The sequence below is a fragment of the Pinus tabuliformis genome, chromosome 9 (assembly GCF_031772625.1).
Source record: "Pinus tabuliformis cultivar Carrire ecotype Pingquan chromosome 9, CPIR1, whole genome shotgun sequence".
Classification (NCBI taxonomy): Eukaryota; Viridiplantae; Streptophyta; class Pinopsida; order Pinales; family Pinaceae; genus Pinus; species Pinus tabuliformis.
The window spans coordinates 894,725,673-894,750,723 of record NC_142307.1 but is presented as its reverse complement, the minus strand read 5'-3'; the positions used below and the strand labels follow the sequence as shown (position 1 = coordinate 894,750,723).

The following is a 25,051-nucleotide window of genomic DNA, read 5'->3' as shown; positions in this document are numbered from 1 at the left end:
ATGCAGAAACGAGCTGTAGGTATCTGCGATGCAAAGGCAGAGCTGAAAAGAGCTCAATTTGAACTCAACATGAAAATAACAGAGCTTCATCTCAAATCACATCCTTCGACCCTGCCCGAAGTCAGGCAATAACATGGAGCTACCATCAAGGAAGGAATGGCTATAGTAGATGCCACAGTCGTTGAGTGCACAACCTTGTTTGAACATGCGATGGAGTTGGTGATGACCCTGCAGGAAGACCCCAACCTACAGATATTGAGTACAAAGATCAATGAGATCCAAAAGCAGTATGGCGAGGTTAGGGTGATGACACGTTCAACTTATACAGCGCAACACCTCACCAAGTTGCAAGAGGGGAAGTAGCTCCTTGCACAGGTGGAAGTAGTTAAGAAAAAAGAGGCAGTGCTTAAGCCAAGTTTGGGTCCTTAGTTGGAAGAAACCTACCAAGTCTCAACCAACATTCAGGAGAAGCTGACGAACTTGCAGCTCACATATCAGAAGATCAAGCTAGCTGGTGAAGGACCAGCTATGAAGCAGGTCATCGAACAAGTGAAGTAGGAAACTACACAAAGCATTGTTGACGTAGCAGTTGTGTAGGTGGAGTTGGGGGATCTTCACAGTAACATCGCCACGCTAGCCGAGGGACTCAAGGGTGAGTCACGACCTTTGTGTTGGGGGCCTATTGTTATGGGGTCCACTAGGTCAGTTTTGGGTTAAAAACCCAAGTTTTGATGTAAATTTTGATAAAAACATGTAAATTCTCCGTGAATTATGGATGCAGATCGCGTAGGTAGATAGAAGTCAAAAATTGTTTTTAGCCTTGTTTATTTTAATATTGAGTCGGTTTTGAGATCTACCCTTGGTCCGTGGACCATGGGATTGTATAAATAGGTGTGTCTTAGGGAGTCTAAGGCAAATCTATGTCTTTGTTTATGGGTACGACGAATGTAATCTTAGAGAGTTAGCACACAGGAGTAAGTCTTAGAGGGGGGGAAGGCTCTACAGCTGAGTGCACAGAGGCCTATAATAGTGTTCGCAGCTAAGTGCGTGGACACCTGTAGCTGAGTGTACAGGGAGGTTTTGAGTTTGTAACCTTGCATTGAAGATCAATAAAGAAGAATGTTGGGGAAATTCATATGTTTTATCTGTTTCCTTTTGTTATTTATGTTGTGATATATGTTGTGATAAAATAATGTCTTTATGAGCTAATGATGTATTGATGCGTGAATATACTGTATAAGCCTTATTAAAAGAACACAATGCATGTTAAGTATTTACGCAAAGATTATAATACATTATGTTAAGTTTATTAAGCACTTAAGTAGATCTATGTGGATTCCTATCTAATGCTAGTATATGAAGCACGTAATTAGATAACCTATATGTTAAGGGTTTGTAGAAGCCGATCATAGACCTTCACAGAGGTCTAGAGGCCATTTAAAGGAAACTACAGCCTCAAGCCCTAAGGGCTTAGAGATCTGCATGAAGGCAGGCCTAGGACATAAAAAGGGCATCACATTGATCTCTAGATGAAAAAACTTGGTTCCAACATCCACCCATATTGCTTCGGGTGAGACTTCAGTCCACACTATGCGGGTTAACGCCGAAAGGGCCAGTAGTGTAGGGTTTTGTTTGCCAAAACTAACTTTGAACCTATGTCAAGACCCTCTAAGCCAAAAATAATGTCTTAATTTGTTAATGGCATGAACTACAACTAAAACCACCTTCTCAGTTACAGTATAATTTAGCTCTGTTGGAGTTAAATTTTTACTAGTATAATAGATTGCATAAGGAGTAAAGTCTTTTTGTCATAACAAAACTACTAAGGTTGTATCTGAAGCATCAATTGATATATGGAAAGGAAATTTCCATTTAGGTCCTTTTAAGATAGGTGCTTCAGATATTTTCTCTTTCAATGTTTCAGAGGGAGTTTGACAATCAGAATCCCAACTGAATTCACAGTCTTTGGTAGGTAGTTCGAATAGTGGAGGTGCAATTTTTTTGAATTTTTCTCTAAATCTTCTATAGTATCGAGTAAAACCAAGGAAACTCCTAACATCTCATTAACAGTTTGGGACTAATAATTTAGAAATGACCTCTACTTTAGATGAGTCTACCTTAATTCCATCTCCTTAAATATGGTGACCTCAAAAAATTCCTTCATTAAACATCATAGACATTTCTCATGACTTAACGAAAGATTTGTTTCTTTATAACTTGTTGGTACTTTTCTAAATTTTCAAGTGCTTCTTTGAAATAATCTCCATAAACTATGAAATCATCCATATATACTTCCACACAATCATGAATAAAATTAGAGAAAATTTAGAGGACTACTCTTTGGAATGTTGCGAGAGTATTGCATATTCCAAAAGGAAGTACTCAGTAAGCATAAGTTTCCCATGGGCAGGTAAATGTGGTTTTATCTTGATCCTCGGGTGCTACCTAAATCTAATTGTATCCACTAAAACTGTCCAAAAATGAAAAGTACTTTTTCCCTACTAATGTGTCTAAGACTTCATCTATGAAAGGGAGTGAAGAGTGGTCTTTTAGTGTTTCTTTATTCAATTCCCTGTACTCGATACATACCCTCCATTTTCTATTTTTCTTAGGAATGATTACTAGGGGTGAAACCCACTAACTATCTAATATTGGGTAGATGAAGTTTACATTTAGTAGTTTTTGTAATTCATCCTTAACAATTTCTTTCAGATTTGGATTCATTCTTCTTTGTGGATGTCTAACAGGTCTTGCACTTTGCTCAATGTAGATATGATGCATGCAAGTTTTAGGATTAATTCATCTCATATCAGTGTATTCCCATGTATAAGAAAAATAATGCTTTTGTAAAATTTCTACCAGTTTATTTTTTTGTAATTCTTCCGTATTTTCATTAATGTTCAAAATTTTGCCTCGAAAATTTTCTATTGAAGAGTTTCCAAATTTTTCCATAGAGAGTGAAGACACTTGTCTAGATGAGAGATATTTGTTTCGACTACAGTCATAATGTGAGGAATATTCATTATTTTCCATTAGATTTAAAATTTGGTCCTCCTCTCTTACTTGTTCGATAGTGAAAACAGGTTGTATATCATCATCATCATCTACCCATTCTTCATTCTCTGTTTCTATTGTTGTTTTTGTAGGTGGATACAATGTAAATTTCTTTGTAGAACTTTCATCTGAGATAAACATGTCACCTAATCTAAAACTGATGAAAGCATCAGTTGTAACTAACCAAGGTCTTCCTAGGATTAATGGATGTCCTCCTAAATTATTCGTTGTTGTTAAAACCATGAAATTGACAAGATATTCCCAAGAATCTAAGGATACAAAAAAATCTTCTAACACACCATCAGGTCTAATTATAGACGTATCTACTGATTGTAACAGTGTTGGTGTGTATTCAAGGTTAGGAAACCTAAGTGAATCCTTGAATTGTTTACTCATTATGTTTATGGCTACTCCTAGATCAATCAGTGCATTTGGTATTTCAATTCCATTGATGTGAATTTTCACAATGAGGCTCCCTAGATTTAGATATTTTTGTATTGTTGTTTTCCCCACCATGATGTCTGCAATTTTCCCAACTAATTTAATTCTTTTTATGTCTTTTCTTTTTCTTCCTCATCTTTGAGTAGTTAATTCCTTGATATTTTTTTTTGCAAAGATTGGTATTTCTTTTATGGCTTTCAATAAAGGAATTTTTATACAAACATTTCTTAATTCATCCAGCATATTATAATCAGGAAATGTGATTTGTTTTTCTACTCCTTCATCAATTTTCAACCGTTCAGGAAATGTGGTCTAATGGATACTAAGGTTTGTTCTATAATAGGAGTATTTATAGGAACATTTTCTGCTTGATTATTTTCTTTCTGAGGAAGAGAGGTTTCTCCTTCTTTAGATTGATTTTTATCTTTTTGAAGAATCATTTGTCCTTGATTGCTAAATAACAATAGGGGGTTTTCTTTTCAATACTCTACCAGACCTTAATTTTACATTATTTAGATCTAGTGGATTTATTACATAGGTTTGAGGAATTTTCCCCTCCATATTGTAAACATGTTGTGATATTTTATTACTAGGATTTGGAAGTAGTTGAGCAGGTATGATCCGGATTTAAATAGGAACGCAACAAATTATAGAGATAACCATATACACAAAGATGCAGCGGAAATAATACTTCATTTCATTAATGGAAAATACTCAAATATGCTTACAACAGAAATGGAAATAAACTAGCTAGGGCGATGGTAGCTTATCTCTGAGAAGAGATGTGATGGCTACATGCCTCTGAACTGTCTTACAATGAGGCTCGGAGGCCTATTTATTGTTGAGAAACAATAGAAAACCCTTCACATTCCAAAACCTAACCCTAGAAGATGAAACACCAAATTGTGGGCCCCGTTTTTGGGTAAGTTGGTACATCAAATTCCCGGGGTCGCGAATTGGTCATACTATCTCCGTTTGACGTGCATGATAGCCCGTTGGAAAGATCTCTCCGAGGACTACGACGGAAAAGGCGATTTTTATCAAAAAAATCGCTAGCGGTAGATTTCCCAAAAAACGTCGTTTAGGGCCTCAAAACGGCTCCGGAAGTTCAGGACCCGAAAAACTGCTAAAAATAGTAAGTTGTGCTACAATTAAGGAAACTGAAAATGCTGAGAAAGACAATGGTGGGGGTCCAGGTGGACTTGGCAGGTGGCCACCAATATCCACCTGGATCATTCCTCCCCCCTTAGGAAGCAATGGTCCCCATTGCGTTGAGATCCTCCATGAGATGAGGAAACTTCTGCTGAACTTGTTCCCTGGTGAGCCACTTGCCCTGCTGAAGGAGTTGGCCTGCTTTGACAACTCGATACAGTTGGATATTCTGTTGGCGAGTGTTCTTGATCTGTGTGTGCATGATCCGATCAGTTGCAGCTTGTTCCATGCAATCTGGATTTAATTCTGTGGGTTTGAGCTGTTCTGCAATGTCGGATGTGTCTAGCAATGGTGGAAAGTATGGCCGAAGGTGGTCCACATTGAACACTGGGTGCAGGCCAAGGAATGGGGGAATGCTGAGCTCAAATGCATTGTCTCCCATAGCCTTAGTAATGGTGTAAGGACCATATCGGAGTGGTCTCAATTTCCGATAGGCTCCAGTAAGGCGTTCCTTTTGCAAATGCAACCAGACTTTGTCGCCCACCTGAAACTTGTGTGGCACCCGATGTTGATCATGTCGCTGCTTGTACTTGGCATTTGATTTCTCAAGAATTTCATGGACCTGCTGGCGAATATGTTGGATGCGCTCAATGAAGCTGGTGGCCTTATCTGTTTCGGACTGGACATGAGCTGAATTCATGTGAGTAGCTGCAAGTGGCATGGCCACATCAATGGGGCATAGTGGCTGGAATCCCAAACCCACCTGAAAAGGGCTATGGCCAGTGGAGCTGTGAAGAGCTCGGTTGTAGCTATGCTGAACATAGGGGAGGCTCTCGTCCCATGTGCGTGGATGCTTTGAGTTATACATGCGCAGAATGTGCACAATCATCCTATTGACAACCTCTGTCTGGCCATCAGTTTGAGGATGGAAGGTTGTGGACTTCGTGAGTTTGGTGTCCATCATTGACCAGAGACTGGACCAAAATGTGCTGAGAAACCGACTGTCCCGATCTGAGATGATAGACTGTGGGATCCCAAAGTGCACCCACACTCGTTCAAAGAAGAGTTTAGCAGTGGCTTCTGCTGTGATATTCTTCTTGCAGGCCATCATAATTGTTATAGACATTTTTGTGCCTCACAGCATGGAGCATGAAATGTCGATAATTACAGGGATCCAAAGTCCCTAAACATGTTGTTCTTACCCCTAGAGGAACAAGGTCAGCAAACCACAGCACTTCCTATCAGTTCTCCACCTGAAAACACTCAAAAACAGGCTATTTTTGGATCATGTCAGCTGCTCCACTGAGCATCTGCGCTGAATGTCAACTGCTCCTCCTTGTACCTGCGCTGAATGTCAAAACCAATGAAGGCTACCTGCGCTGGGCGAGATTGGCCAAGTGGCACAGTCATTCTGCAAGGTGTCAACTGCCCAGGAAGCTTCCAAACTGACACTTGGTTCAAGGGATTCGCCCTATGATGAGTAAGAAGGTCTTGATCTCCAAGTGGAAGCAAGATTCTCCAAGTGGACTCAAGAACTGAAGATTAACTAAAGTGGGAGAGGACACTAGTCAGCTTTATGCCAGCCTCAAGCTGACTCATCCTTTCTCCAAATCTCCTATATATAGAGCTCTTCTATGAGGTCTAGGGAGGCTGGAATTTTGTGCAAAGCAAGGAAGTGCTGTTGGTTTACAGTTAGAGTTATTGGGTGATTGCTTTTATAGAGGTGAAGAGGAGATTTCTTGCTGCTGGGGAGGTGCTGCTGGATTGGAGCCATTGATGGTTGTAACCTTCTCAGAACCTTTATCTTCTATCAATAAAGCTTTTGATGTTCTCCTATATACTTGTATTGCAATGATGTATTGTTTTTATCTGTATATTTGATCCATTCTAATCCATGCATCAGTTATGAGTACATGTTTCTTGTAGTTTCCCTCTCTTGCTTTTGCAGGATCTTTGCGTAGCTGGGCCGGCAAAAGGAGCAAGGAGCTGGGAACAAGAGGCAAAGAGAGAAGACAGGATCGACAAAAGCGAAAGACATCGGTTGGTCAATCTTTTCTTCCTTCTCTGTACTTTCATAAAGGAAAAATATCAAAGCTTTACTTTCAGTTGTTGCTAAGGAACTATCACCCTTAGAGTAGGGATAGGGTCATTCCGAGTCGGATACTTTTCCCCACAACAATAATGGCCATCTTTGAGAACCTGTCGACGACCACAAAAACACAGTCATTTCCATGCTTAGTGGAAGGAAGGCCTGACATGTAATCCATGGAGATGGATTCCCAAGGTCGACTAGGGGTAGGCAACGGGGTGTAGAGGCCTTGCTTCTTAATGGTCGGTTTGGCAATGGCACAGGCAGTACATGATCGGATGTACTTCCCAACATCCTGTCGAAGATTCGGCCAATAGAAATAATTTTGTAGTACTGCCACTGTTTTCTCGACCCCGAAATGCCCAGCAGCCCGACTGTAGTGTGCTTCCCAAATCATCTTGGAACGCTCGCTTGAAGGAACACAAAGGTGACCGAGGTGGCATAATAGGGCATCCTGGAGGTGAAAATCTGCAACCTGCCGACCCTCCAAGAGTGTCTGGTATGTGTGGCCGAATTCTGGGTCGCTTTTGTAGAGAAGTGGCCAATCAGAAGTCTCGTGCCTGCAGGAGTTGAGCACGGTGGTTAGCGCCATGATCGGTGGTCGACTGAGGCAATCTGCAACATTATTGGTGCTGCCCTTTTTGTACTTGATATTCAAGTGAAACTGTTGCAGGTATGTAGACCACTTCTGATGGCGATCATTTTGCAATTTCCCTTGGGTCTGTATGAACTGCAGAGGTCGGTGGTCTGTGTGGATGACCGTTTCCTTCCCCAAAATGTAATGCTTCCATTGTCGGCAGGCCTGTACAATGGAATACATCTCTTTATCATAAGTGGGGTACTTCCGGACTGTGTCTGAAAGTGTTTCACTGTGATATGCCACTGGATGTCCATGTTGAGTAAGGACTGCCCCAATAGCATAGTCAGAGGCATCTGTCTCGACCTCAAATGGTTGTTGTAAATCTGGTAACGCGAGCACTGGTGCCGTGCAGAGGCGATCCTTCAACTCCCTGAATGCCTTCTGTTGAGATTCAGACCAAAAGAATTTTGCTTTCGCCCCGCCCTTGGTGACTTGACTCAAGGGCCAAGAAATATGAGAAAACCCCAACACAAACCTGCGGTAGAAGTTGGCAAGACCTAGAAAGCTGCGTAGCTCTGTTAGAGTGGTTGGAGAGGGCCAATCCCGAATGACTTGGACCTTGGCTGGATCGACATGCACCCCCTGTTCATCAATGATGTATCCCAGATACTGAACCTCGGTCATGCCAAAAGTGCATTTCTCCAAATTGGCACATAGCTTGTGTTGCCGCAGTGTTTGGAGAACCTGTCGGATGTGGTGGAGGTGCTCTTCCCAACTCTAGCTGAAGATCAGAATGTCATCCAAGTATACTACTACAAAGGAGTTGGTGAATGGCCGCAAGATGTCATCCATTAGCCTCATAAAGGTTGCAGGAGCATTCGTTAATCCGAAAGGCATGACCAACCATTCGAAGAGGCCCTCCTTGGATTTGAAGGCAGTCTTCCACACATCTGAGGGTTCGATTGGTACCTGGTGATATCCTGACTTCAGATCGATCTTGCTGAAATATTTCGCCCCCTTTAGTTGGTCTAGGAGGTCATCAATCCGTGGGATCGGGTACCTATTACAGACAGTGATCTTGTTCAGCGCCCGATAGTCAATACAGAGTCTCCACGTCCCATCCTTCTTCTGTACCAGCACGATCGGGCTCCCACAGGGCGATGAACTCGGACGGATGTGACCTTTCTGCAGGAGCTCCTGAATCTGCCTCTTGATTTCATCGTTCTCCAGAACGGAGCGCCGATAAATTGGTCCATTGGGTAGCGGTGCACCTAGGGTCAGATCGATGGAGTGCTTGACTTGACAGTGCAGAGGAACCCCTGCCGGGGAGGTGAAGATGTCCTCGTACTCCTCCACAATCTTGTCCATCTGTAGTTGTCGTGCAGAGGGGCCCCGTTTGGAGGCCGCGGCCACTGTCTTCTTCTTTCCTTGAGGGCGTATCATCAGGAAAACAAATTTCCTGGTTTTGGAAATGATCTTACTGCATTGTTTTGCAGTAATCAAAGAGAGGGCGGCAGGTGGTGCTACCTCTGGTATCCTGAACAACTTATTTCCCAATGTAATAATAACTGCACGGGGCCTCGATTCATACATAGCATGTCGCTTCCACAAGTATGGTTGTCCTAGTAATACATCACAAACTTCAAGGGGAGCAATGTCACACAATACCTCATCCGTGAAGGGCTTGATGTTGTATGGAAGGCGACACTGCTGGCTCACGCGAAGATCTCGTCCTTGGTGAAGCCACCCAATGGTGTATGGTTGTGGATGTGATGTGGTCGGTAAGCCCAACCGCTTCACGACCTCTGCCGAAATGAGGTTCTTTTGACTCCCGCTATCAACAATGAACTGTATCGGGGAGCCCTTTACCCACATCTGGGAGTGGAAGAGACGCTCCTCCTCCTCTGGATCTTCGGGTTCATTTTTCTGGATCTTTGCGGTAGCCACAGTGGCGCTGGGGTCCGCATCAATGATCTGCTTCCCTTTTTCATACCCCTTATCGGGTTCTGACTCCGTGTCGGAACATGCATCTGATTCTGAAACCTTTAGCTCAGCCACCAGTGACTGCTTGGCCCGACACTCACTTGTGTTGTGAGTGGAGCTCTTATGGAACTCGCACCATTTTCCAGTGTCCTTTCTCGACTTCGCGGCGCTGTTCTTTGCTTGCATCTTCGGCTGGTTGTCTTGGGCTGTCCCGCCTTGGATTTGTCCTTTGTTCTGTGGTTTAGGGGCACCTTTCCCCTGCTTTGGATTCGCAGATCCAAAGTCTCGCTTCTTTTGTTTAAACTTCTGCTCGACCTTGACGGCATACCGGTATGCTGCGCCGAGCGAGGGGATGTTTAGGAATTGTATTTCTTCCTGGATGTACTTGTGCAGGCAGCCACGGTATTTGAGTATCAAATGTTGCTCCGAATCCTTGATACCCAACTTTGTGCGAAGGGTATGGAAAAGATTGGTGAACTCCGGCACGTCTTGGTCCCTTCCCTGCCGCAGCGTGGTCCACTTTATGTATTCATCCTCATAGCTCCCGACAGGGTAATACTGCTCCTTGATAGCATCCCGGAACGAATCCCAGGTGGGTGCGGCTGAAAATAGTGAGCCAGTACTTTCATCCTTCTGCTCGCAGTAGGTTTCCCACCAGTCCTTGACGTGGGGGGCTGCTTTGAGGAGAGCAAAAACAATCTTTTCCCGACTCGAAAATTCATGAACAGAAAAATAACCCTCTAGCAGATTTAACCATTTATCTACGGCATCTGCGTCTATCTGACCTTCGAATATGGGGATTTCAAAATTTACTTGTACCTTAAAGGGTGTGGCGTTTCCAGAGTAGCTGCTGGAAGCCGATGCGTTGCTTCTCGGTAGCCGCTGAAGGATCTGGGTAAAACTGTCCATCATCGCGTTCCGTTGTCGCTCGAGGGCTTCTTCGAGCAAGATTTTGATGGGATCTCCTGCCCCCTCGTCTTTCTTCTCGTCCGCCATGGGAGGCCGTCGGGATTTGCGAGGCTGGTCTTGCAAAGGTTCAACCAGTTCAAGCCCTAACTCCTTATATCCCGACCTTGTTGGGGACATGCAAAGAAAAACAGAGAAAAAGCAGACCGCTCTGATACCACTGATCCGGATTTAAACAGGAACGCAACAAATTACAGAGACAACCATATACACAAAGATGCAGCGGAAATAATACTTCATTTCATTAATGGAAAATACTCAAATATGCTTACAACAGAAATGGAAATAAACTAGCTAGGGCGATGGTAGCTTATCTTTGAGAAGAGATGTGATGGCTACATGCCTCTGAACTGTCTTACAATGAGGCTCGGAGGCGTATTTATTGTTGAGAAACAATAGAAAACCCTTCACATTCCAAAACCTAACCCTAGAAGATGAAACGCCAAATTGTGGGCCCCATTTTTGGGTAAGTTGGTACATCAACTTCTCGGGGTCGCGAATTGGTCATACTATCTCCGTTTGAGGTGCATGATAGCCCGTTGGAAAGATCTCTCCGAGGACTACGACGGAAAAGACGATTTTTATCAAAAAAATCGCTAGCGGTAGATTTCCCAAAAAACGTCGTTTAGGGCCTCAAAACGGCTCCGGAAGTTCAGGACCCGAAAAACTGCTAAAAATAGTAAGTTGTGCTACAATTAAGGAAACTGAAAATGCTGAGAAAGACAATGGTGGGGGTCCAGGTGGACTTGGCAGGTGGCCACCAATATCCACCTGGATCAAGGTAATTGATTTGATTTTTGTGGAAATGGTAGGGAGAGTTGTGGATTTTGATTTTGAATTTGGACTTGAGCTAATTGATTAGATTGGGGTAAGAATTGTGGTGGAAAATTAGGATAGGATGGTGAATATTGTTGATATTGAGCATAAGGCCCATATGGATTTTTCCATCCTTGATTCCAAGATTGTGATTGTGGCTGAGCCCAAGGCTGCCAAGATGGATTCCAATTATTTTGTGAAGACTGAGCAAATTGTTGTGATCTAAAGCCCTGTGGTTGATTTGCTTGAGAGTTCTTCCACGGTCTTTTAGCAATAACGTAAATAGGGTCTACTTGTTTTGGTATCCCTTCATCATTAAATACAACCTTAATACTTTGTAAAGAAGTACATTCCTTAGTATCATTCTTATCTGCACATATGGCACACGTTTCTATGGTTTTTAAGTCTAAAGGGCATTCTATTAGAGTATGCTTTTTTCTACACCTGGGACAAGAAATGGATAATGAAACATTTTCAGACTTTTTCTTGTTTTGTAGTTTATGGGTGTCAATATCTTCACTTAGACTCTCTAAAATATTTTTCTTGAAAGTATCAAGCAAACGTCCTAATTCTGCCCTACTAACTCTCCCAACTGCATATTTATTAATCCTTGATAAGAGAGGGTCCCTAGGACTTTTTCCAACTCATGCTTTACCCCTTGAGATATGTACACATAAATCACATATATCCGTAAATGGTAGTTGAGAAATATCTCCTTTTCCTGTTAAGTTAAGGAGATAAATCCACTCATCTCCGATAGATTTGAGTAGGAGGGCTTTCAACGTTTCCTCATCCAAACTATCCATTTTTTCCCTTTTAAGATTATAGACAAATCTCTCAACTAAGTCTTCAAGATTCTCATCTTATTTTTGTGTCATTTTGAGGACTTCGTCTCTAATGTTGTGAGGCATATTATAGTCTCTATATTTATCTAAGAAAACTTATTTCATTTGTGCCCATGTCCTTATAGAATTCGTTGCTAGACTCATGAACCATTTTAATGTTGAATCTTTTAAGGTAGCAGGGAACAATTTTAATTTTTGAGCGTCATGTAGATAATCATATGATCTGCATAATACTTCAAATTCAAAGAGAAATGTCTCTGGGTCTTTACTTCCTTTTCCATGGAAATTAGGAAGAATAGAAAGTGAAATATTCTTCATTGTGAGGGTTGTATCTTCATCTAAGATAGGAAATCCAAAAGGATCTTGGTTTCCCCTACCTCTACCCTCTCCTTTGCCTCTATCTCCACCTCCTCCTCTACCTCTACCTCATCCAATCCTATTTTGATCACCATTGACATTGTGTACTTATCCTTCTCCTTCTTCAACCATGATAGATTCTTCAGAACTAATGTAAGGATCTTCTAATTCTTCTAGTTCCTCTATCAATGGATAATCAAAATGAATTTCTTGTTCCTCTTCTTCACTAAGAATTTCTAATTCTTCTCCTAAAATTTGCTCACCAGTAGAAGATAGAAAAATTACTCCTGTAGTTGGGGATGTAGGATTTTGTTCGACTATAGCTTCAGTAGATGAAGTAGGTGAACATCTGGATTGGATTTCAGATCTTAAGACTTTAGGAAGTCTTTGATGGCCTATGAATCGGATTAAAGTTTGAGTGGGTGGTGTGGAACTTCAAAGTCATGGTGGAGTGAGCGGATTTGTGGGAATTAAGCTTCTTCCTCGTCCTACAAATCTACCTCTAGAGTCTCTTTCCATACGCATGTCATGTTTTTAATTGATGTTTTTGTTTTTAACTTCTATTTGCACTTTCCCGACAACAACGCCAAAATGTTTAGTCAATTTAATGTTCTTAAATTGTAAGCATAAATTATCGACTAGGGAAGGTAAACTGATGAAGTACAAGTGCACTATATGTGCTAGAAGTTGTTTATGTCATTAAGATGATTATGTTATTGTTATCTAAATTAATGTCAAACTCTAGAATTAATATTGAGATGATGTTATTATCTATACTAGGATGTTATTTCTAAGATTTGTTAATTGATGACTCTAAATGATATCTCTAGAATTAGTTCTAATTGAATTGAAAATTTTAGAATGGTTGAATAATGATTTTAACTCTCTTCAATGAATATATTAAATTAATCTACTTTTCAACTTATCAATTGTTTCTGGATTTGTATGCTGCAACTAAACAAAGCTAATTATGAAAGCATGAAATGACAAAAAAGAAATCCTATTTATCAATTTAGAAGATGAAATGTGCTTAAGTTTAGATGCTAAGAAAAACTATCACTCTTACCTTCTGCAACTTCATTCAATGCAAAAGTAAACAGAAACAATATTACTAAACTATGAAATAGCTAAACTATGAATGAAATGAAATGAATGAGTTATACTAGGTATAAGGAAAACGACATGACTGAGTTATGCTAGGTATAAAGAAAATGAAATTACTTATACAGAGATCAATCAAGTGAACCTAGTTGCGAACTCCATTGAATTGCATCTTAAAAATATAAGAAAACGACATCCATGAATTAAATCTATGAAATAAAAGAAAATCTAATTGCAGTGAATCAAAGACTTGATCTGCGTGCAGGGGCCCTCCACAAGGTAGTCAATATCTTTAAATAAACATCACATAAAATGTATGAACCAATATCTTTACATTAAACGGAAAAGACTTTCTATAGGATTCTTCAAAATTACATGTTGTGGTGCACCCTTAATGCAGAGCTTCCATTGTTTTTATAGAGTTTTTAATTAGCAATATGAGAAATTCAAGTCTACAAGTCTTCACTACAATCCTTATCAAAACCAAATAGTATCACTTATTTGTCGATTTTCTATTAAAAAATCCAATCGATAATATCTCTTGAAACTCAAACTCCGTTCTAGCACGTTATTTTTCAGTTGACTGTCATGGTTGATCATGTTGTGTGGATATCTTGATGGATTAGCTTGAGTAAATAGGAAGAAATCCATGAGAGGATCATTCCCTATCTACCCATATACTCCTTTGCTGAGCTGGCACACTCAAACCCTACCAACAATGGATGTAGTTGCAGATCTGTGGATTAGCTGCAGAATCAGGTCAATTTTGTAGCTGCATGTAAAGTTTAATAAAACAATAAGGCATATTGACAAAATATGAAAAACAGGACATATGAATGTTTACCTTATCAAAAACTTATGTTTATTACATTTATTTGGATGATAGAGATAGGAAAAATGAAGTAAAGATGGAAAAAAAGGGTGTCAAGGTATAGTAGTTCTTGGACTCTATAGTGATACATGGATAACATAATCATGACATCATATAAAAACATAACACATAAGCGTATAGTGATGCAACCATCATGTTAACTAGGGTCCAGTCATCAATGCATGACCTTATCGATAAGTCATACAATGACCTCATGCACAATGACAACCACTACATCATTGTACACTTGACCACATGCAAACATTAACATGCATAAGAAATGTATAACCAACCATCCACATGCATAAACACATGTAATCAAGCATAAATGAACAATACTTGTAACCAAACCTATAGGAATGATACATGTAACCAAATATACAAGAATTCAACCAACAAACATATCACGAAATGTAAGTGACATATAACAACATGTAACAAATCATACACTTATGATGATGCACTCCACAATAACAACATCAAGTTCCTAATGACGAAATAACTACAACCATGATCAACATTACGCAAATGAAAAAAGAACATGGAATGCAAGTGTAAGAGACACACATGTGTTTGACATGCATGCATGGCCAACACATAAGACATCAAATTCGACAGGTGAACAATTCTCTCATACCACTTAGTTACACCCGACAGTAGAATGACGACCAAATATCTCTTCAAACATTCACCCCCATGCCATATTCCAAGCATGAATGTGGGATCTCATAGAACACATCAATCAAAAGCCATCCAGGGCTTCTAGAGGCCATCCACTGCAACCCATCAAATAGTTATTTCACCTCACGGTCGAACATCTGAAAATAATCATTATATTGATATTTATCCAAGGACTAGTAACGCAACCCACATTTGCCACTGGGCTTCCAGAGTGCTTTTCCAACTAGGCCTTCCAGGACTAGTAACTCAACCCACCAAGAACTTCCAGAGCATTTTTCAACCAAGGCTTCCATCGCTAGTAACTCAACCCAAGTTGTTACAGGGCTTCCAGAGCATTTGTCCAACCAAGCTTTCCAGGGACTAATAACTCAACCCAAGCTAAGGAAACATGAGAACCAACCAAAACAAAGCAAGGAAATAAACCCACAATCTCCATGGTTATCCTGGAAATGGCAAGGCTAGCCAATCCACTGTCAATCTAGGCAATCCTCCATGCTAGTGAGAAATCATGACCAATAATCAACAAGCATATGCCATACATACCAAAACTAGTCAAGAAAACATACATGCAACCCGGTAGCTACAATAAAATATCATTTTAGTTGTTGATCCCAATGTCCTCTTACACTTTTCTACTCTTCCTTTGCCTTATTTATCTGAAATCCAAGTATCGCACACCCTCCAAGAGTGCTCCAAGAAAACTCTAAGTCTCCCTGAGTATGAGAGAGAGAGAGAGAGAATAATAAGAGAGCTCCAAAACTGAACTCGCAAAAGGTTACCAATTGATCCTCAAAATCCTTTTATTAATGAGGCCTCTATTTTCTTAATTTTCCATTATTTTCCTTCAATTTCCTCCTCACATGAAACCTGTGACCTTTCACCTCCCTTTTTTCCTAATTTCCATTATTTTCATAAGTAAATGTGCCAAACATGCCATTTTTCCTTTCCAAAGCCTTAGGCATTTGCTTTGCCAATTTCCTTAGCCATTAATGAATCAGAAGTGATCCTATCACTAGGATTTTTCCCAACATTCATCTTGGAATAAGTGTCGCATCAACTGTGGTTATTATTTTTCCTTTATTATTTTTTTTACATGGAATTTTCACTAGGGTTGTTACAACTTTTCTGTACAAACTTGTGTAATTTATTAGTAAAAAATTTACAAATTCTGGAACATATGAAACATGTACCCCTTCCCTCACATAATCAGGCACATTATAAACAGTATTATACAAACAAGGTAGTGTGGCATCTTCACGTGTTCAAACACTTCATTTATGAAACCTAGTGACTGTGTTTTCATTATTTTGCATAGAATTATACCTTCATTTAGTGCACTATGGAATTCACTTCCTTCCACCACTATAGAAGTCCCTAACACCTGCAAAATGAAATTCCAAAGATTACAAACCCTTTAGGAGAATCCCAAAGAAAAAAATTATAGGGAGATAACAAAAAAGCCATTTCATGTGTTATATGCTTATAAGCCATTGATGAGAAAGGCGCAAAAAGAAAGAAAGAAAACATAATAGGTTTTGTTTCTTAGGGATTATAAAAATATTTAAATGGATACTCACAAGATGTCACACATAATTAAATGTCACTGTAATCACAAACATTCCACATACAACCAACATATTATATTTAGCATGTCTATCAAAAAATAAGAATATTTAACACATCTAGTGTCTCAAAAGAAGTGAAAAATGCATCTACACTAGAAGTCACATAAAACATTTGAATCTACTAATCTAGATAAAGGCCAACGTTATATTAAAATGCGAAAAAGTATAAATCTAGATATATATTTTTGACATCTAGACAATGATAATTCAACCAGAAAGTTTATAAAACCTCTATGAGTTTAAATATTGGACATAATGGAGGAGGATCATTTTGCATTCTACATATGGGCATTGAGCCCTACATAATATGTGGTTACTTAGATCGCTTATGTGGAGGCTTGTACTTGGACTATGCTATCTTGATTTTAGGGTGTGGACATGTAGGTGGGTGGACACAGATATAACGCATTGACTTGGACGAGAATTGAATAATTATAGCCATTGGAGGAGAATTAGACTTTTAGATGAGGAGTTCCCTTTCCTTCGAATATTTCTTGAGTATCATCATCACCATGGAGCTTGACATATGTCATTTAATTCACATGTGTGGGCCTACTTGTTTATAGTAGGTTACTTGTAAGGGTTTAGGTCCATTTTCATATTGTTGTCCTTCCTTACCTCTCAAACCATGGCACAAGTAACGAAAGCCTTATAACAAACTTGATCCATAGAGATATAAAACAATTTTATGTCTCATATCAACACACCCACTTTCTCCAGTCAACGATTGGAGGATCTAGTCATATCAAGGTAATGCAAAGTGAATTGAATGCTAATATTGAGACATTAATTCAGTCTCTGCTAGAGTGTAGGAGGGTTATCGATGATACAAACAGAGATGAGGGGCCTAAAAAAAAGGTTGATGGAGCAAATAGACAGGTCAAAAATGTCTTACAAAGAAAATGGACAGCTAGGAGTTGAGATCACATCTCTTAGAACTAGTTGAAATTTCTCACAAATAAAATGAGATTTCATCTTTCAAGAAGGAGTTTAGGTTGAAATATGGTGCTTTATATTATTTTGAGAGATAAAAAGAGGTTGTAGATGCAGACTTGGTGAATATGAAGGTAGAAGTCCATATTGTATAGGCTAGAAACCAACATATGAAAGAAGAAGATGATAGTATCAAACGATAGTTGCATGAAGGTATTAAACAACTATGAGAATTGATGGGTGGGATAAATTGGGTTGGTGAAGAACTTTCAACTAAAAGTTAAAAGTTGAAATTGGGGAAAGCAATTCTACAGAAAAATATATATGAGATCATATCTTCACTTGCAATTTAAGGGATAAAACTTTACATGTTCCAGTAGGAACAACTTAAATTACTAGAAGATAAGGAAGAAAAAATGATATTCAGTCATTGCATGTGCATAGGTCCTTCATTGACAAAAAGAGAGATATGCTTGGCAACAAACTAGAAGAAGCTTCTAGAAAATAACATTTGGAAGTTTATGATACTATTCATAATTCTCTGTAAAATTATGTTAGGTATTTTTATTTATAGGGTCTTGGTTTTGTGAATCTATGATTCTTATGAGATCCTATAAGGGACTTTTCATGGAGGCATGTAATGGATTCTATTCCTAATTGATAAAGTCTAGCCTCTAGAGGTTGGTAATGTCATACAAGCTAATTGGTAGCATTGTGTCTCTTTGTGTTTTGGTTTTGTAGATGGAAGTGAATGTAATAATGTTTCTCTATATAATATATATTAGGTCACTTAAATAGAAGGTCCTGATATTTTGAGCCCATACTATTTCTGAGATCCTATAAGGTCTTTTTTGTGGGAGGCACATCATGCATTCTATTCCTAGTTAAGAAATCCAAGTTGGAGGTGGATAATGTGATATAAAATAATATGTAATTGTGTATTTGTGTTTGTTATGTTAAGTGAATTATGTAATAATGTTGAATTGTATGAAATATGTTAGCACTTTTTAGATATAAGGTTTTTGTTTTGTGACCGTTACCAATGTTTTATTCTATTGGGGGACTAAGAAGACCAACTTCAAGCCCTCATAAATGTGAAATCTTGGAACACCATCTATCATTATTGTAACTTTTTTAAACATTGTCATATCATAAAATAAATTATGTTTCAGAGCATTGTCAATCGGTATTTTAATTCCATAACTATATGTTCTATTTAGTGCAATCTTTGTAACATAGCCACTAATAAATTTCTTAAATTTAGAGTGTTGCAACTATCTAATTTCATTGTTGGAACAATGCAAATTATAAATATCACTTTCTGAGTGTTTTTATTCTTCAAAAGTTAGAGCCATCATAGAACAACAGATTGTGTCATCTTATTACTTCAATTTTATAGCATATTAAATCTACAAATAATTGTAGAGGTTCTAAAAGGTTTTAAAACCTTGTCTTCCTATAGTGTTAGTACTTAACTTGATCAGCTTGTAAAAATTGGTTTTACATTATGCATTTTTGTCAAACTAGATCATTTTTTACTTATTCGTGAATCATTATCATAAGTTGAAGTAGGATCTCTCTTCTCGAGGCATATAGGTCAGATGTTTCAATTCATATTTACTCTATGAGGCCTAGGATGTCAATGATGAGGAAAGGCGTGCATTTTCTACCTTTCAGTCTTATTGGAGTAATTTCCTTAGCATGCCATATGATTTTTTAGCTCCCCTTCTACCTCCCAAAATATTGTTGCACGTTCACACTCTGCTTTAGACTCTTTCATAACGGGCACTATTTTTATTCTTTCCATACAATTATTTTCCAAGTTAATATCGATTGTCATAGAGTGTCAAGAAACGGAAGACTTTCATTAAATTATATTATTTTGGACATATTAGATTTGCAATCTTGGTGAATGATCTAGTGCAGAGATGAACCTTAAGGAATCAAAAAATTTGCAAGGTTAATATACGTCAATTAACACTCATTGAGTATCCACAATAGGGATCTAGTCCATGTTTATTTGGTTGTACGCTCAATTCCTATTACCTTCGATAGTTTTTCTCATCAGTTAGAATTCATTTTCTTGTTATAAATATCATTTGATTACACCTTTGTTTTTTTTTTTTTTTTCAGCTGCTTTCACTTAATTTTCTCAAATGATTCCCTCTCTTTTGTTTTTTATGATGTTGGTTCAAAGTTCGGGGACTACATTACATAGCATGGACTTATCTGGATTTGATACGAGGTCTAAGGGGCAATGATTCTGCGAAAATTGCTTGGGGCATGTCATGAGCTTCATCCTTTTCTGAAACATGCCATTTAGCTTGGGGAGACCACAATGATAATGGAACCCTTTCGGACAATTTAAAACTCCATTGACATCACAAACAAACCAATATACCATTTGGAATGTTTCCTTTGTTTTATTCTATACAAGTTAAAAGTGTGCATATACAATAGTAAGGTTAGACAACTAGATTACTTCTTGGATACAATCAATTAAATTATCAAGAGGGTGTTAGAAAATAATCTACCAACAATCCACCAATCAATCTTATGCCTTTCTTCATCCTTGGATTGTGGTGTTTGTGTGTTATACCATACATTTGACTATAGTATGTTTCTTCAATGTTTATGCATTTGGAATCAACCTAGATCCAGAAAATTGAGAATGATCTACAAGAATTCACCTTTATCTAAGAAAATAGATTTTGGATATATGAAAATTTGAAAACCATACAAGTTCCATGGAATAGTGTGGTGGAACTAGTGTGAATTAAACTTTTATCAATAGGTGTTGATAGCTAACAATAGTCTACCAAGAAACATTTTGACTTTCCTGCAATGTCTCTAAAGAATAAGACCTTTTTTATATCTCAGTGATTATAAACTTATTGGTATAATGAACTCTGTTGTCATAAGTTCAATATTTTGAAATTTCAGTCAATAAGTGGTATGTCCATTGAATTCAAATGTGTCAATTTTTCTTATAAATCATTTCTCTAATATAGAAGTTTTTCTTTAAAATATATCTATAATTTTGTTGAAGCTTAATATAGGAAGAATTACCTTTGCATTTTTTTAGGTGATCAAACTAATTAATGTGCCTTTTAGTAAATTCTAATTAGCTATTAGTGAGATTCAATTATAACTAGTGAAGACTAGAGAAATGATCTCTATCAAAAGTTCTATCATTGTTTGTCCCACATTCATCAAATGATATAATTAGTAGCCCGCAATATGGAAACTGTAATGAAACTACTTACGAAAAACTAGTAAGGATTAAACACACCAAAGGCATAGACTGGATTCATAATTATTCTAGAATCATATCTCTCATCCTCAATATAAGCTTGGGCCCACCCTTATGGTAATCCAGTTGCACTTTATGATATGCTAAAATTATAGTTTTTTTTCATGGTTGGTGGAATCACATAGGTCTTATCCTAATCAATGTCATAGTAGACATTGCAAGCCAACATTTGTGTGACATGTTTTCGACCAAATATTGACCTTACAAATTGACATTCATTTTCTAACAACAATTGGCACGATGATGTGTAGCTAGTAATATTTTAAGGATTTCACTACATACAGGTGACAAATACTAAGCACTATGCAGTAAGCCAACAATCGATTTAGTGTGTTTTCATACTATCCATTTAATACTATATTATTTCCATCTAGTGGACAAGATGTAAGGGGAGTAAACCATTCATTAGCTTACTACATGGTGCTTGGTACTATTTTCCCTTGCACAACACCCTTTTTTCACTTAAATTTAAGTTGTATATAATGAACAATTAGTGATGCATAACATAACAATAGACAATGATGGTTGATTACTAACATATCATATTTCACTAAGACCAAGGTGAACACACCTCACTGGATCTCAAAACTGACACCTTCCAAGGGCTCTAAACACTAATGGTTTCACTCTGTAATTGCCTCTTTTGTTACATTTATAGCTCTACCAATGTTAGTTTCTTATTGGCATGCTTATTAAATGCATGGTTGTGTATATTCATGTGAGGTGTCAAACTTACCATCAAATGATCTAAACTTGGAGGATGAATCTAAAAAGGATAAAAATTCCCTTTTGGAAATGGAATGGTCACCTAGTTGGAGCAATGCTTACAAGGCTCTAACTGCATTTATCAATTGGCCTTTGCTTGACCATGTAGGGAATTGTGTGAAAATAGACAAAACAGCTTCTTTATTTTCACATGATCTGCATTTTGGGGAGTTGAGTGTTAGAAATGAATTCCACCTTTTTCAGATCATACAAGTTCTATCGGATAATGGGGGAAACAATTTAGAAGAATATAGTGTGAAATGGTTTTTGAAGTTGAACGGTCTCAAGGAATATTCAAGATATTTGAGTTTCAATTTTCCTTGCAGCCATGAGAGGCCAATTCTTTCACATCTTAATTATTTCCCATGGAGGGTTGATAGTGATTACTTAAAATCTTGGAGGCAAGGTAGCAGTGACTATCTGCTATTTGATGTTGGGATGTAAGAACATTGGACTACAAGATGGTTGCGTGATCAAATATGGGTGATGATCTCTAGTTTCATTGTTAAGGTTCTCCAGCTTCCCTAGAGGTGGGGTATGAAGTATTTTTGGAACACACTCTTAGATGTTGATATGGAGTGCGATTCTCATGGATAGAAGTGCATTTCTAGTTTCTTTCTAGATGGACATGAGATGGATCAAATAGATAATCCTCATGTATGTTATCGTACAATCTTAATTTGTGTACTAAACATAAATAAAGTTTTTGGATTTAACTTATCCATGGATGGAAATATATTAGGATTTAAGTTTACGAGAGATTTTCGGCGAAAATCACATGAGATATCATTTGTCGACATGTTTCGAACCAACCAGTTTGGTTCATCATCAAGACAAGTTGAAGAAATAGATCCAGCTTAGCATGTTAAATAGTTTGAGTAGAGCCTCCAATGGTTAACTTGACCAACAGTTAATTTTGACTTTTGGACTAGTGTCAATTTTTTTTTTTTTTATAAAGGAAATTAGTTATATTAGGTGACCAATCCCGTAAAATATATATATATATATATATATATATATATATATATATAAATCAGTAGGTGTTGGATCCCATCACTCTCTTCTTAGTCGTTTTTTCTGCCCCCCCTCCTCGTTTTTTGGCTCCTCTTATTTATTTATTTTTTTTAGTTTTTTTTAGTTTTTTTTTAGTTTTTTGTTTTTGTTTTTTTATCATTTAGATTTTTAAGTTAAATTAATTTTATTTTCTCGCTCTATATATTTATTAATTCTAACTAACTTTTATCTTAACAACCCATTAATATATATTTATATTTATATATACATTTAATTTAGACATATATTATAAGAAAGGTCCTTTATATAACTACTTTCCATTTGAATACTAAATAACTTGTAATTTTTTATTATTAAATAATACCTTTTAACTAACTATTAACACCAATTAAAATTATTATATATATATATATATATATATATATATATATATATATATATATATATATATTACGGGATTGTTCACCTAATATAATTAATTTCCTTTAAAAAAAAATTAAAAAAAAAATTGATCCTAGTCCAAAAGTCAAAATTAGCCGTTGGTCAAGTTAACCGTTGGAGGCTAAGCTCAGACTATTTAACATGCTAAGCTGTATCTGTTTCTTCAACTTGTCTTGACGATGAACCACACTAGTTGGTTCGAAACGCGTCGACAAATGATATCTCATGTGATTTTCGCCGAAAAATCTCTCGTAAACTTGATATGGATCACAGAAGCCTCAACTCTACAATATTAGCATTTAATTTAAATATTTTGACTCGTCATATTTTGAGTATTTGGGATTGTGTAGTTTGAAGGTTACAAATTTGATCTAATGGGAGAATATGTCTATTGGTGGGTTCCATAGTTGGCTAGATTTCCCACGTAGTGGACACATCATCCATTGGATGTGCCACAAGTAGTTCTTCTATCAACTCGAGTTGATGTGGGTTCAAACTATCCCCTTCCCATTGAAGAGATATCAATAGGTAAAGGCTCAAGAGTGTTTGCAAGGTGCCCTTTCATAAATGTGGCAATGTGAAGAAATTGTTAGATCTTCTTTGGAAAATGGCATAGAAGAAGGTTTGGGAGAATCATTGGAAAATGCCAATGCATCAATGTTTAAACATATGGATGTTGAAATAAATCAAATTAGAAACAATAGAGGTTTTGCAAAAAGGGGAGATGTAACTTATAATTTGAGTGAAGTTATAGCTTCTATCTCATCTAAACAAGTAGAAGTACTTTCTAATATATATTTAGGAGTATCTTTTGCAGCCTCATCTCAACAATTTTTAGGATGGCATGGTTGGTCCATGACAAGGGGTTTAATGGAAGATCTACCAAATGTGATTAGTCATTATTCCGAAATGAAAGCCCCTAGATGAACATAATGAATCTCATTCAATTGCATATTTTTCTAGTATCTCGAGAGAGAAGGATGATACAGGTAGTGGAGGCATTGTACTTATTTGGTTGTAGTCTTTGTCAAGAAATTCACAACAAGTTTCCACAGGAAGGAACTATTCCTGGAATAGCTGAATTTATTATTTAGAAATAATTACATAATCATTCAATGGGAACCTAGAAACATGGCCATAAGAAAGGTGTGGTCCAAATGTCCAAGACCATGTGTCCAGAATTTAACTTTAAGCATGTTGTATTATGTCTATTGATGGTGGGAAGAAGAGAATAATTGTTGGCATAGGTATGCGGATCAACCCGCTTCAAATGTTGAGACAACATGGCGTGAGTAGCCATGGAGATCATCGCATAGAAAATGACTTTGGCTCACTATTTTTCCTGCTCCAAGATTGATGCATACAATGTTTGTTCTAGCAGTGGTGTGCTTCGAACCACTACCACTCACACATTTGATTGTACACTACCAGTGGATTCTATTGTTACCAACTATGCCACATGTGTGATTGTTGATAACTGCCATGTCGTCAAGCTTGGAAAGCTTCTAACGACTCATCCATTAAATTTCATGTTTGATAAACATTGTATTTGTAATTTAAAACTAAATTCCATTCAAAGCCTACAAAAGTTTCAAATTTTCAATTTTCAAGCTAAAGTTTGTACAGGGCTTTTAAATAGAAATTACATATAAATCTTGGGAAGGTTCCTACTTCTACTGCTAAAATTCGTATTTTTCTTTTAGAGGGAAATTACATTTAAATCCTGTTAAGATTCTCACTATTTTTTCCTTTAATTTCATGATTTCTAAATCTAACTTTACATATTTATTAAAATCGTGGTACTCCTTCAGTTAATTTTGATGATCGCTAAAGTTTGTACTTGCCTTCAAAACATATAGATAAAGCATGGTATGCTTCAAACAATTCCTGCATTTAGTTTTGTTAAATTTTATATTCGTCTTTAAAAGTAAATTACGTTTAAAATTTGTTAAGCTTTTAGCTATTCTTCTGATTACTTTCACTATTGACAAAATTTGTAGAGATATCGATAGCTAAAGATCACT

General features: G+C 37.5%; 1 pseudogene; it reads left to right on the top strand.

The window, feature by feature from the left end:
* Positions 1–24,108, top strand: LOC149151645 (cryptochrome-1-like; annotated as a pseudogene).
* The last annotated feature ends 943 nt before the right edge of the window (positions 24,109–25,051 follow it).